This window comes from Marmota monax, unplaced genomic scaffold, assembly GCF_021218885.2.
Source record: "Marmota monax isolate L192 unplaced genomic scaffold, Marmota_monax_Labrador192_F-V1.1 WCK01_AAM20220418_F8-fsc00115, whole genome shotgun sequence".
Classification (NCBI taxonomy): Eukaryota; Metazoa; Chordata; class Mammalia; order Rodentia; family Sciuridae; genus Marmota; species Marmota monax.
In genome coordinates, this window is record NW_026694419.1 from 2,021,621 (window position 1) to 2,037,726 (window position 16,106).

The window sequence follows — 16,106 nt, forward strand, 5'->3', positions numbered from 1 at the left end:
TTTCCGAACTCTCACCGGCACTCTCACACACTTCCCAGGAGCACACTCCCCCCACCAGGCTCCGCGCGCCAATTCTCCCAAGAACTCAAGGGGAACTCCAAAGTAGGACCCGCCCTAATCCTGGAGCCGCCCTATTTGCAGGAGCCGCCCTATTTGCAGGATCCGCCCTAATCCCAGAGCCACCCTATTCCCCCTCCCTAATCCCAGAGCCGCCCTATTCCCAGAGCAGGGTCACCTTTCAACCATTCCCTCTGGCAAAAATGCCAGGCGTCATTCCGACTAAACTGTGGCTCTCAACAATTTGTGTATAAATGCCACATTTTAAATCCATTCATCTACTGAAGGACTTCTAGATTGGTTACACAGTTTAGCTAATGTGAATTGTGCTGCTATAAACATTGATGTGGCTGTGTCCCTGTAGTAGGCTGTTTTTTTTAAGTTTTTGGGGTATAGACTGAGGAGAGGGACAGTTGGGTCAAATGGTGGTTCCATTCCCAATTTTCCAAAGAATCTCCATACTGCTTTCCATATTGGCTGCACCAATTTGCAGTCCCACCAGCAGTGTATGAGTGTACCTTTTTCCCCACATCCTCGCTAACACTTATTGTTGTTTGTATTCATAATAGCTGCCATTCTGACTGGAGTGAGATGAAATCTTAGAGTGCTTTTAATTTGCATTTCTCTAATTGTTAGCAATGATGAACATTGTTTCATATATTTGTTGAGTGATTGTATATCATCTTCTGAGAAGTGTCTGTTCAGTTCCTTGGCCCATTTATTGATTGGGTTATTTGGGGTTTTTTTGGTGTTTAACTTTTTGAGTGCTCTATCTGATGTGTGAAGGTAAAAATTTGCTCCCAAGATGTAGGCTCTCTATTCACCTCACAGATTGTTTCTTTTGCTGAGAAGAAACTTTTCAGTTTGAACTCACCCCATTTATTGATTCTTGATTTTAACTCTTGTGCCACAGGAGTCTTATTAAGGAAGTTGGAGCCTAATCCCACATGATGGAGATAGGGCCTACTTTTTTTTCTATTAGATGCAGGGTATCTAGTTTTATTCCTAAGTCCTTGATCCGTTTTGAGTTAAATTTTTTGCATGGTGAGAGATAGGGATTTAATTTCATTTTGTTGTATATGGATTACTAGTTTTCCCAGCACCGTTTGTTGAAGAGGCTATCTTTTCTCCAATGCATGTTCTTGGCACCTTTGGCACCCTTGTCTAATATAAGATAATTGTAGTTTTGTGGATTAGTCTCTGTGTCCTCTATTCTATACCATTGGTCTACTAGTCTGTTTTGGTGTTGTTTTTGTTACTATTGCTCTGTAGTATAGTTTGAGATCTAGTATAGTGATGACACCTGCTTCACTCTTCGTTCTAAGGATTGCTTTAGCTATTCTGGGTCTCTTATTTTTCCAGATGAATTTCATCACTGCTTTTTCTATTTCTATGAGGAATGCCATTGGGATTTTGATCGGTATTGCATTAAATCTGTACAGTGCTTTTGGTAGTATGGTCATTTTGATAATATTAATTCTGCCTATCCAACAGCAAAGTATATCTTTCCATCTTCTAAGGTCTTTGATTTCTTTCTTTAGGATTCTGTAGTTTTCATTGTATAGATCTTTCATTAAGTTGATTCCCAAGGCTTTTTTGTTTTGTTTTGTTTTGTTTTGGTTGTTGTTGTTGTTTGAGGCTATTGTAAATGGGGTAGTTTTCCTCATTTCACTCTCAGAGGATTTGTTACTGATATACAGAAATGCCTTTGATTCATGGGTGTTGATTTTATGTCTTGCTACTTTCCTGAATTCATTTACTAGTTCTAGAAGTTTGCTGATGGAATTTTTTGGGTCTTCTAGGTATAGAATCATCATCAGCAAATAATGCCATTTTGAGTTCTTCTTTTCCTATGTGTATCCCTTTAATTTCTTTCACCTGTCCAATTGCTCTGGCCAGTGTTTCAAGAGCTATGTTAAATACAAGTGGTTAAACAGGGCATCCCTGTCTTTTTCCAGTTTTTAGAGAGAATGCCTTCAGTTTTTCTCCATTTAGAATGATGTTGGCCTGGGGCTTAGCATAGATAGCTTTTACAGTATTGAGATATGTTCCTGTTATTCCTAGTTTTTCTAGTGTTTTGAACATGAAGGGGTGCTGTATTTTGTCAAATGCTTTTTCTGCATCTTTTGAGATGATCATATGATTCTTATTTTTAAGTCTATTTTTAAAAAATATTTTTTAGCTGTAGTTTGACATAATACTTTTGTTTTATTTATTTATTTTTAGATGGTGCTGAGGATTGAAACCAGCACCTCACACGTGCTAGGCAAGTGCTCTACTGCTGAGCCGCAGCCCCAGCCCTTCTTTAAGTCTATTGATGTGATGAATGAGCCACCCTTGCAGCCCTGGTGTATCATATCTTTTTGATATGTTTTTGTATTCGATTTGCCAGAATTTTATTGAGACTTTTTGCATCTATGTTCATTAGAGATATTGATCTGAAGTGTTCTTTTTTTGATGTGTCTTTGCCTGGTTTTGGAATCAGGGTGATATTGGCCCCTTAGAATGAGCTTGGAAATGTGCCTCTTTTTCTATTTCCTGAAATAAATTGAAGAGTGTTGGTATTAGTTCTCCTTCAAAGGTCTTGTAGAACTCAGCTGTGTATCCATCCAGACCTGGGCTTTTCTTGGTTGGTAGGCTTCTGATGGCTTCTTTTATTTCATAGCTTGAAATTGATCTGTTTAAATTGTGTATATCGGGGCTGGGGATGTGGCTCAAGCGGTAACATGCTCGCCTGGCATGCGTGCGGCCCTGGTTCGATCCTCAGCACCGCGTACAAACAAAGATGTTGTGTCCGCCGAAAACTAAAAGAAAAAAAATAAGTATTTTAAAAAAAATTCTCTCTCTCTCTCTCTCTCTCTCTCTCTCTCTCTCTTTTAAAAAAAAATAAATTGTGTATATCATCCTGATTAAGTTTGGGCAAATCATATGACTAGAAATTTGTCAATGCCTTTGATATTTTCTATTTGATTGGAGTGCAAGTTTTCAAAATAATTTCTAATTATCTTCTGTATTTCTGTGAGCCTGGGTCCTTATGCAGGCCAGTGTGGGCAGATCTGGGCTGGTCCTGCCATCCCGCAGTAGTCCACTGGTGGGATGGGGAGGTCTCTTGCTGGAGCCCTTTTATTTTTTATTTTGAGATAGGGTTTTGCTAATTGATGAGGCTGGCTTTGAATTTTCAATCCTCCTCCCTCAAACTTCTGAGCCACTAGGCTTACAGGCGTATGCCATCATACCCAGCCAGAGCATTTATTTTATATTAGGTATTATAAGCAATCTAGAGATGAGTTAAAGTACCTAGGAGGATGTGGGTAAGTTCTATAAAAATACTATATTATGTTATATTAGGGACCTGACCATCTGCTGATTTTGGTATCTATAGGGTCCTGGAACTAATCCCCCAAGGATACCAAAGGACAAACAGGAAATTGAACAACTCACTCCAAAAATTTTTTACTCAGCTTTTGAACTTTTCCTAATTAGCATGAGGCAATTATTCTTCTGTCTGCTTACGAGGAAACATGATAAGAGGCTTCGGATGATATACTGGGATGAAGAGGTTAGAGACAATGTTTATGTAAATCTAATATGTCCCTTAAATTTTGTAACAAGTTTGACCTTCCTTTTTTCTGGTTTGTTTTTCTGTAGATATGCTTTGCATGCCTAGCTTCTAACCAAATATCCCATAAGAAAATCCCATTTGTAATCAGTTCTAAAAGAAAATCCTAAGAAAGTGGTAGATCATAGACCTTCCTCTTGTCTATTATCTCTAATAGCAAAATTTCCCAGATGAGAATAAAGTGGGAGGCCCATAAAGTTTAAGGCGTATCCTGAATGTTAAATTAGAAATCTTTCAGTGCATATAGTCACAAGGAAATATGAGTGGCTACTGCCCATCAATTGGAGGTTGTTTTGTTTTGATTTTCATTTTATGAACTTTTTCCTTTTCCTTTAAGCAGTTTTATTCTTATACAACTTGATGGGTTGGATCTATTAGTTATACAATTGATGGGGTATTTTAGAAACTTTAAAAAAAATCCATCATAAATATGTTTGTTGAAATAAATGGACTAGAAAAGAGCTAGAAGAAAAATGATATATTGCAAAAGTAAAAATAATAAAAGGTGATTTCAAATAAGGTAGAAAACAGGACTCGTAACACAAGCTCTTAGTGCAAGATTAATGCACTTTTCTTATTTACATACATATTCACACTGTCCAGACATACGCATTATTGGATTTTGCATTTGGTATTAGCTCATAACAACAGATTGCAAAAATATGTGTTTAAGCTAACCTTTTCATGCCTCATATGGGCAGTGTTCAAAGGTTTAAAACACAATACAAAAGGAGGCAGCCTGAAATGGGGTAGAAAGATGTTTGCAAAGCCATCCCAAGGCTGTACCAATTTGGGTGCCTTTTCTTTTCTTTCCCTTGTCTGATTGCCTGGCTAAGACAATCAGTGCTGTGTTGAATAAATGTGGTGAAAGTAGATATACTTATCTTGCTCCAAATCTTACAGAGAAAACTTTCAACTTTCCCACATTCAGTATGTTGGCTATTGACCCTTTTTATGTTGGTATATATTTCTTCTATACCTGATTTGTTCAGAGTTTTTAATTACGAAGGAATGTTGAAATTTATCCAGTGACTTTATGCATCTTTTGGAATTATCATAAGGTTTTTACCCTTTATTGAATTGATAGTGTGTATTACATTTATTGATTTGCATCAGGCAGACATTACAACTGATACCACAGAAACAGAAATGACCAATAGAGATTATCATGAACAACTATATGTCAACAACTTTGAAAAATGGACAAATTCCTGGACACATACACTCTACCAAGATTGAATCAAGAGAAATAGAAAACTTGAACCAGCCAATAACAAGTAATGAGATTAAATTAGTAATAAAAAGTCTCCCCGCAAAGATTCCAGGACCAGATGGTCTCATTCCTGAGTTCCACCTAATATTTAAAGAAGAACTAATAGCAATTCTTAAATTCCTCCAAAATACTAAAGAGAAAAAATTCTTCCTAACATATTTTACAAAGGCAGTATTAGCCTGATACAAAAACTAGACAAAGACACATAAAAAGAAAACTTTAGGCCAATATCCTTGATAATACAGCACATTATAAAGATTATTCATCATGATTAAGTGAAATTCATCCCAGGAATACAAGGATGTTTAATATATACAAGTTATTTTTAATTGTTAAACAATAATTGTTTATATTTATGGGATACAATGTGATAGATGCATAAAAATAAAATACTGAGGAATAACTTTAATCAAGAAGATAAAGAGAAATTATACATGGACAAGATACAATTGGCTAGGTGCAGTGGTGCATGCCTGTGGTCCCAGCAGCTCTGGAGGCTGAGATAGGAGAATTGAGCATTTGAAGCCAGCTTCAGCAAAAAAGTGAGGCACTAAGCAACTCATTGAGATCCTGTTTCTAATAAAATACAAAATAGGGCTGGGGATGTGCGGGGACATGCTGTTATGCTCGAATTCGGGACCCCCAAAGACCACCAGAGACCCAAGATCGATGTAAGCAGCAAAGAGGTGTTTATTGCGAGCTAGCTCAGTCCTCCGCGCGCACACAGCAACTGGTGACGTTGAGAGGACCTGAGCCCAGGGTTTGCAGCAGTTTTATACATTCTTTAGAGAAGGCAGGGACCCCCACATACATCATAGCATCTCTTAGCAAATCATCACACACTGCCGGAAAATCAAATAACAACTCTAAAACATGATTAGCACATTCACTGGCAGGAACAAGTTGGGTAAGGGTGATTGGTCAGTACAAAAGGGGTATTCATTTGAACTGATTGGTTTAAGCCAAGAGGGGTGTATGTGCTGAACTACATGGTTTCCCAACATGTTATCAACCACCATAAACTACTGGGAGGGTCATCTGGCATCCCAGGTATTTCCCTGTCTCATGCTGATTGGTGGCTGCTAGGGGGTTGCTATGGATCCCCACCTAGCCTGACTGAGTCAGGGACACCTGGGCAGTAGATCTCTCCTGTTATTTGTAGGTAAACAACTTAGCAGGGTGGGAATGTGCCTAGGAGTGCTCTGTGGGTCTTTCCAAGGACAAAGGTCATGTCCCTTCCTTGGACAGGCTTTGCTCTGAGATAGAGGCTGGTTTTTCAATGCAACTAAATCAATCAGGGTCACTCCAAGTGAATCTGGGCTAACTAAAGACACAGACATAGAAAGTACCTTTTTCTTTGGGTTCAGTGACTGCTATTCAGCCACAGCTCCCACAAGGGGGGCAAGGCAGGCAAAAGAAGAGAGGAGGAGCACGCTTCAAACCCAGGTTTTATTAATGGGGGGAGCTAATCCATGAAAAATTCTATCCAAAAAAGGGCAAAAGGGTAGGATTACAGCAAATAAGTGGGTGTAATTCAATCCCATCAGGTGATGCCCTCTTATAGAGCTGTTACCTTTCTTAGCAAAGTGGAGGTGAAGTCCAGTTGCATTGCAGAGTGCAATACCAGTGCAATACCTCTTTATTCAGGACTTAAAGGTGTGTACATAGCTCCTCTCCAGGGCAGCTCCCAACAAGGATGTGGCTCAGTAGTCAAGTGCCCCTGAGTTCAATCCCTGGTACCAAAAAAAAAAAAAAAAAAAGATGTAACAATTGTAAATATGTATGCTGAAATAATGGAACATCCACATACATCAAACAAAGCCTTCTCAATTTCAAAAATCAAATAGTATTATTTCAGCACAATAGAACTGAGTAATTTTAATGGCTTCTGTCACCACTGGATAGATCCTCCAAACAAAAACTAAATAAAGAAGCTATAGAAATAAAAAATACAATTGATAATTTAGATTTAATATATAGAATCAATGACTGAATACACTTTCTTCTGAGCAGCACAGGGATCTTCTCCAATATAGACCATGTTACTTAAGCTCTCATATATGTTGGCATGCACTTGTAATATTACCTTAATACATTTTTAGCATCTGTAGGGTTATTTTGATAGCTACCTTTCCATTGATATTAATTTTTGTGTTCTTGCTTTTCCTTAATTAGACTTATTTTTTAATCAAATCTTAGTTATATTTCTTCTCTATTTCATATATTTTTGCTCCTACTCTTATTTTTTCCTTCCTTCTACATAATTTGTCATTCTAGCTTCTTTATGATACAAGTACTTTAAGTTTTAAATGTTTATCTGAGTACTGTTTCATCCCAGATATCCTGATATTTTAAGCATTTATTATCACTTAGTTCAAAATACTTTTTATTTACTTTTCTTGTCCTTTCTTCCTTGATCTCTGAGATATTATAAGTGTGTCATTTAATTTTGAAATAGTTGACATGTGGGGGTGGGGTTCTAAATATCTTAAGATGATTGATTTCTATTGTAATAAATCATGCAGGAAACAGTCTTCATGATTTCAAATTTTTAAAAAAGTAATGGAAATGCTTTTTATATAGATTGTATTGGTTACATACATGTCAAAACTGATCAAATTGCAAACTTCAAATATGTACATTTTATTGTACTTCAATTTTACATCAATAAAGCTATGGGGGAAAAAAGATAAAAAGAGCTTTCCCCTGAATTAATATTATTAATTTATGGATTAAAAAAATTAATATTGGGGCTGGGGGTGTGGCTCAAGCGGTAGCGCGCTCGCCTGACATGCGTACGGCCCAGGTTGGATCCTCAGCACCACATACAAACAAAGATGTTGTGTCCGCCAAGAACTAAAAAATAAATATTAAAAAATTCTCTCTCTCTCTCTCTCTCTCTCTCTCTCTCTCTCTCTCTCTCCCACTCTTTCTTTAAAAAAAATTAATATTGTTGAAACATCTGCCTATCCAAAGCAATCTACAGAGTCAGTGGAGTCCCTACCAAAATTTCAATATCATTATTCACAAAATTAGAAAAACGATTCTAAAACATATTGAATTATAAAAGACCCCAAATACTAAAGCAATCTTAAACAAAAAGAACACAGCTGGAGATATCACATTCCCTAATTTCAAAATACACTGCAAAGACATAGTAATCCAAACAGCATGGTACTATATAAAAGCAGACACACAGACCAATGGACAGAATAGAGCCCAGAATAAATTCATATGTATGGTCAATTAATTTTTTATCAAGGTGCCAAGATCACACAATGGGAAAGACAATCTCCAGGAAATGATACTGGAAAAAAACTGAATCTTTACATGCAGAAAAATGAAACTGGACCCTTATCTCACATCATATACAAAAATTAACTCAAAATGAATTAAAGATTTAAATGGAAGACTAAAACTAAAAGAAAATATAGGGTTAGAGCTCCAAGGTATTGGTCTGGGCAAGCATTTTAATTCTTATTATGTGAATTCTCTAAGAAGACATTACAGAGTGTTTAAAAAGCAAGCTTTTTTTTTTTTTTTGAAACAAAGTGGATATTAATGGATATATTCTATGTAAAACTAATGTGCCAAATGCCGCAAATCCATCTAAGGTAGCTTTCTCAGATTAGAAAGATCTTATCTAAGAAATACTGAGTCATTTAGTAACCCAGGTCACTCACTGCTCAACTCTCACTGTGCTTTAGAGTTAGTTCATTGCCATGAACCTGGGAATAAACAGATTATCCCTAAGGCTGTAGTGCATGGTGAGGTATACTATGTGCATGACAAAATCTGCAGGGTACAAGTCAAAACTGGAATTATCTACCACAGCAGCAAGCTGAGTAAGTAAAGACCAGAAAATCCTGCTCTGTTCCCTTTCTGATGTCATTGACACCCTTTTTTTTTTTTTGAGAGAAGAGATTCAGACACAAAATTAATGATTCTACCACACATTCTTGGATGCCCTTGCTTTTCAATAGAAACTATATGTGGTTCCTGGGGAAACAATGTGGCTCTGTTATAACAAGTTTCATTGTATTTGTTGCACTGTATTATTATTACTTTTACAGTTATATTATCAATATATCATACAAAGTAGTAAAACTTTAGTCAGTAAGGAAAGACAGATATAGGCATAATAATGAACCTTCTGAGAAACCACAGACCCCAGATAATCTCACATCAAACCTCTAAAACATATTCTAGAACTCTTCCTTTTCCACTATTTCTACTATTCTAGAATAGGGCTAGCTTCTAGAAACAGGAAAGAATACCACTAATTGGAGTCCCTTTGAATGTTACATACAATACGAAGGATAGTTACTTTATGTTGCTTGCTACATGGGGAGAAAAAAAAACGTTTTTTGCCCCATATTGAATATCTCTCCATTGTATTGTATTTTTCATTTTGGTTGACATTATCATTTCATATATTCACAGAAATAAAATTTGGTCCCATTGTGGAATTGAAAAATCATTTGAAATCAAGTGGCAATTCAAATCACAACTGGAAACCAAATGAAAATCACTTAAGAATTCAGCAAACATTTTATCGTTTGCCAGTAAAGGTGAATCATGACACTAAATCCTGTGAAAATGTATCAGGTTTCCTCTTTCTTTATGCTTTGCTGCGCTGATGACATCAGCATCTCTGTTTTGTAGGGCAAGGCTCTGGGGCTCTCCTTCTTTCACACATGCTCTTTCACAACCCAAAACCTTAAGGCCTCAGTGCTCTGAGCAACCTGACTATTCCAGGTCACAAATCCAAATGCAGAGGTAAAACTTGCTCTCTGATGCCCATGACAAACCCAACACTTAAAATTTTTAATTGTATACCTTGGCAGGGATTCCTAGTCAGACCTGATCTCAACATGATTAGTTGTCACTCAATGAGACATATTATTAGTAAGTCCTTTAAAGTTCTGTAGTTTCATTTCTGAGTACGGATTAGTAACTTGGATTCAGAACTAAAGGACACTAATCTTTTAGATTCAGAACTAAAAGATCCGGTGTTTGGAGGGATAGAGATAATGTTAATTCTGCTAACTCTCATTCAAGATTTCCTCAAAAAAATTTTCTCCAGATAAGCAAAAATATAATCCCAAATTAAAGTCTTACCATGAGTGCCAAATGTATTATGTAAGTATGAAAGTATTTGTAAGAAGAGGAATAAAAATGAAAAAGAAAGAGAAGAGTAACCTAAAAATTAGATTATTTTCATCAACTAATTTGTCCTATGAAAATAATGGTTAATAACTGATGGTTAAAATAATAGTTAATAACTAATGGTTAAAATAATACTCATATATGGATTTTAAATAGTTACGGAAATTTCACACAATATTTAATTATGCCATTTTTGGGCCTCCACCTTTATTCTTCAGGAAGACAATACATTATAATAATCATTATGTGTCATATCAATACACATGCACTCATAATTTTTTCATTATTTAAATTTCAGTATAATCTCTTAGGCTCCTTGGGAGAAATTAAAATGTATATATATATATATATATATATATAATTAATATTTTTGAAAACCATAGTCTTTGTGATCTCAATTTCCCCTGTCATTTAAATTGTAAAAGAATATCTTAAAAGAATTTTGAAAGAATCAAATTAAAGCACCTATTTTCTCTATTACAGCTCTAGACCCCAATATGTTAAGATTGACCACACAAAGAAGTAAAGCATCCCTCATAAAATAACTTTATTAAACATTCATTCTTAAGGCAGATGGTATGGTTGAAAAAAATGAAAACTTAAGATAAAAGAGACCCTAGTTCTAGACTTCACTCTGCTAAAAATAACAATATAAGCTTAAATTTTTGTTTTCTTATCAGTAAAACAAGAACAGAATACGATAAAATTTTCCATGAAAAGATTTTTGAATGGGCTGGGGATGTGGCTCAGGCGGTAGTGCGCTCGCCTGGCATGCGTGCGGCCTGGGTTCAATCCTCAGCACCACATACCAACAAAGATGTTGTGTCCGCCGAGAACTGAAAAATAAACGTTGAAAAATTAAAAAAAAAAAGATTTTTGAATATGGATTCCATTCTCCAACAAATTAGGGAAATTAGGCATTTCCATTGGATATTCCCAGCATGTACTAACATGCTTGAGATTCTGGGAAATCTTGAATTAATGAGTATATTTAACTTTTAAATCAGTATTTCTACAAGTGGATAGATTCCTTTAAGCATCCCTTAGATGAATACCCTTCAGGGAAATACTAATGATAGCCTTCCACCTTAAATGTACCTTATCTTATCACTAAGATTTTGTCCCATGAGAATGAAGAAGCGTAGCATATTAGTCACTGACCTCAAGGAACATATATATACATATTCATAGAGGCCTTCTATGCATGAAAACTTAAGGCCACACACAGGATTACTTTTCATCTTTTTTACAAGATCCCACTAACAACTAGAGTTGTTAGATGTGACTAAGAAAGATATCTTTCTGAAGGCTTCTATGGGAGGCTACACAGTGGAGTTGAACAGTGTAGAATCCAGAACCAGATGCAACTGAGTTTGCATTTTAGTTCTGCCACATACTGGCTGAATGAATTGAGCCTTCTTTGTCTTCTTATCATTCAAGGAGATCATAATGCCCATTTTAATAGGTACAGTTTTATGTACATATGCATGTATTGAGATATACTTATTATAAAGGCCTCATGATAGTCAGTGAATGACAACTATTATGAGCAGAATTACCTGAAATACTTTCTAACCAAGTAAATTGACTAGAAAAACATAAAATATACAGTCTATTTTGTTCTACACCTTGACATGTTCCAAAAGTACACACCTATGGACCTAGCAAACAAATGGTCTGACTCAAAATGTCTGATGCTGGTATTCTCTGTGGCCTTAGATACTTTCTTCAGAATCTGACCTAAACGTATGCCCCGGAGTTTCGCCTAGTACTGGTGGTGTGAACAAGGTTCCCCATATGAGGACTTCCACACAAGCACCATGACTTTCATTTGTAATTTTATCATGGGATACCTGTAGGAAAAGAGTAGAGGAAAGGGGGCAGGGCATGAGCTCTAAAAGGGGAAAAAATGTATTGCTATTAACATCAACAGGGACAAGGGAAGGAAATATGTGATTCCTGCCTAGTTACTTAATCCATTGAAAGGAACAGGGAGACGAGAAAGAGAGTGCATCTTGTGCTATAGAGAGCTTTGATATCAACTGTGTGCCCATCAGTACACAACTTAAGTATTAATACACTGAAGACTTAGAGTGTCTTATATAAAAATGGACAAGTACACTCATGAACCCAAAGTACACTCAAAATCAATGTCATTTGTCTTAGAATCCCGTTCAGATCCCGCCCTGTTACAATAGATTTTCATAGGTAAGAGTCATTGAGCACTGAGTCCGGTCCAGTATTCAAAAAGGCAAGGAATAACTGTTCCTGTCTTACCTGTCTCTGAAACTTCCTGCAAATTTTTTTTTACCTAAAAGTATTGGTACTGACATAATTTAATTAAGCGTGTGTGAAACTGCAGTGTTCCAGAATCTGAAATTGACATAATTAAAGTGAAATGCAGAGTGTGCATCTCCGATACCATTTTTAATGTCACACTCCATCACTCCTGTTTAATATCAAATCACAAGAGATATTTTTCTTCTTTTAATTGCATTTTATATGGCCTTCATCATTGGCCTCAAAGCAATTAAACTGCAGGAAAAAAAATTACTGAAGCAAGGAGTAAAGTCTAAAATAATCAGGTTCACTCAGTGATGTCTCTACAGATAAATCACCATTCATGGTTTCATTCTCCTACAGCAATTCCACTCTCAAAAATGTTTATATTAAAAGTGAAGGGCCTGAAAAAAAGATTTTTACTTTCAGAATATTTATGAAAATCCAGCAAAAAGAAAGCTATTTCTAACGCTTTATTGAATAAAGTGTTATCCTTTTGGTAGAGCAATGTTATTAGGAAATCCTATAAATCAAATGAAATTTGTCAGTTTTCATCATTGTTCGCACATGTGTTTCATGGACTACATGTCCTTTATAGTTTTTCGCCTCAAGACTTAGAGTTGATGGTTGGCAGGAAGGACCTGAGAATCTGAATTCTGGTCAATAAGAAACTTTACCTATGATATTTTTTATATGAAGTTGAATTATATGAAACTGACATTTTTATAGATTAAAAGTGGTCAAATCCAAGTCATTTCTCATAATTCAACCAAGTAGCAAATGACTTTCGAATGTAGGTACCATGATGTGTCTGGAAATAACACAGGATCCTTTTTCCAGTAAATCAATGTGAATGTGTATTTTGGAGCTATCCTCTGATCAAGGGCTTATCTGTTTGACATTCTCTAATTTTCCCTATCTGCTTACTCCCTTATCCTCTGAGTGGATAGTTTCCATTCTATTGATCCAACAGAAATTCCTATTCCCCAAATCACCAATGAGCTTTCAAGAACTTGGGCGATCACTCTCTCCTTTAAAATTGTTCCTTCTTGGTTTTCTCCAACTTTTTTTTTTTTACTTACTTTTCCAAATTTTTCTCCATTTCCTTTCACCACCTAAATGAAGATGTGTTATTAGTCTCCATTTTCTATCATTTTTATTGCTCAATAAACACATTCCTTCACCTTAGTAAGCAGGATCCCTTTTTGCTTTCTGGTCACTGAAACATACACACAGGACTGAGCCCTCCCCTGGTCTTACTCAGTGAAGAAGATGCTTTGTGAACCCCCTCCTTGTTCTATTCACCTGTTCCAAGGACATTGCTCCATTAACCCATCACTTGCCCTACATACAACCCCTTCCTTTAGGTGTTTCCCCTCACTACATAAATTTGCTTGATATTTTTCCTATGATATAAAAAATTCCCAAATCTATGCCAGCTTCTAGCTACTGCCCCTTTTTTCATTCATAATCCAGCTTAAATATTTTAACCTCCTTTTCATCTTTATCTGTTATGAATGTTATTACCTAACGTCTTAGGTTGGGCATCCTCGGAAACAGGCTCTGATAGGAATGAGTTGAGAGTCGTTTATTTGGAAGATAATCCCTGCTAGAGGAACAGGAGAGTGAGTTGGGGAGGGAAGAGCCAGTGCAGGATGTGCTAATGCACAGGTTACTACTGTGAAAAACTGAGATTCAAATCTCATTCGGCACCTTTGGGAAACTGCTAGACTATGTCTTAGAGGTTTTCCTGTCCGGGGTTGGGAATACTGGGGTACTCACCAATCAGCTCCCATCCAAAGCCTTGAGGGCTGCTCCTGGGGGCATTGGCTCTCTGGCATGTTGAGATCCTTGGTCAGTTCCAAGGCACAGCTGTGTTTCTGATAATGACGGAACCCTCAGGGAAAGTAACAGGTGACTGCAGTAAGAAACTGGCAGCAGGTAGGCCATGCTGAATGCCAAGGGGAGGGGCACCGAATGCATCTGCTTCTGCCACACCCAGTGTAATTAGCTTCCTGCTTTCACTTCTTTGCTTTACTGGTGAGAGCCCATGATTTCAAAATTGCCAAACCTACAAAGTTCTTTCTTGTTGACATTCTTATGGGATGTTCCTGCTGGACCTTTGTGTATGTAGCATTTGGCTCCCAATCTTGTTCTCCTTAATGTTCTGACTTCCTTGCCTTCTAGAAGCCACTTTTTTCTCACTGCTTCTACCTCTACATCATTTTAGCTTCTTATTTAGTCTTGTTGCTTCCAACTGTTGATGCTTAGCAGGGCATTAGATTTCTCATTCTATTTGCTATTTCTGATATATCCTTTCCAATTCCAAACTCTGACAGCCACCAACATGGGGCTGTAGGTCCCACCCAGACTCCTCTCCAGAAGTCACAGACATAATTTAAGACTGCATCCCACCCTGCCTCTCTCCTCAGCACTGGGGCATCTTAGCCAGAGTGTGACAGGAGTATTCAAACCCAACATCCCAGAATAGAAGAATTATCTTCCTGATTCCAACTTAGCCTTCTTCACCTCAGCCAGGATTGTCACTATCCTTCCAATTGCTCAGGGTAAAATGACATACTTTATTTTATCATGTTCTATTTTTTCTCTCATGTTCCACAGTCCATCAACAAGTCCTATTTGCTCTACTTTCAAAATATACCCAGAATCAACCACTGCCCTCCACCTCCACTGCATTTGCTCCTTGCCACCAACATTACTTTCCTAGATGAGCCTTCTAACTATTTTCTGCTCTTGCTTCTTTAGATAGTTTTTTCCAATGGAAGCCTGGGTGATGTTATTATAATATTTCCAATCTAGCTGGGCATGGTGGTGCATGCCTATAATCCCAGCAACTCAGGAGGCTGAGGCAAGAGGATCTCAATTTCAAGGTCAGTCTCAGAAACTTAGGAAATCCCTAAGCAACTTAGCAAGATCCTGTCTCAAAAAGGGCTGGGGATGTGGCTCGATGTTAAGTGCCCACCAGGTTCAATCCCTGGTATCAAAAAAAGATTATGTCCAATTTTGTCATTTCTCTATTAAAATCCCTACAGTAGGTCCTCTTTTTCTAAGTAAAAGTCAACATCAATCAGAAGCCCAGAAGTTCTACATAAGCTAGTCTCTGTTACCTCCCTGACATCACTTCCTTTTACTCTACCCCTGCTGCAGAAATACTGGCAGTTTTTGTGACTCTTCTAATATCCTAGGCAGGTGTGTTCCACCCCAGGGCCTTTGTACTTAGTGTTCCTTCTGCTTCTTGCCACTCAGCCTAGAACAATTGGTTCCCAGATACCATTCATTGCTCCTTTGCCTGCTCTGGTCTTTGTTCAAATATTACCTTATCAGAAAGGCCTTCCCTGACCTTAATATAGTATAGCCCACTTTCCAGCTTTCTTTATCTTTATATTACCATCTAACAGCATATATTGCACTCATGAATTTTATTTTCTATCTCCCACTACTAGGATCTAGATTTCAGCCGAGTTCACTGATCCATTCCCAGTACCCAAAAAGTTCTATCATGTAATAAGTACCCAAGAAACATTGGCTATAATTATGTCCTCCCTGAAGCCTAATTACCTAGAACCTATGAGGTCTCTCATAAATGCTTGTTGAAGAGACTAGTACATTTGTAATTAAATATATTCCCTTTTAAATTCTGTACCGAAGCAATCCTAAGATCACTATAAAGATAACTTTAGTTTCTAT

General features: G+C 37.0%; 1 long non-coding RNA gene across 1 annotated transcript; it reads right to left on the reverse strand.

Moving 5' to 3' along the window:
• Nucleotides 1-222: 222 nt before the first annotated feature.
• LOC131423172 (uncharacterized) lies at nucleotides 223-14,295 on the reverse strand. The gene is made up of 3 exons (XR_009224249.1): nucleotides 14,181-14,295; nucleotides 6,523-6,682; nucleotides 223-2,861 (listed from the first exon to the last, which is right to left on the reverse strand). It is a non-coding gene; the product is annotated as an uncharacterized LOC131423172 (long non-coding RNA).
• Nucleotides 14,296-16,106: the final 1,811 nt, after the last annotated feature.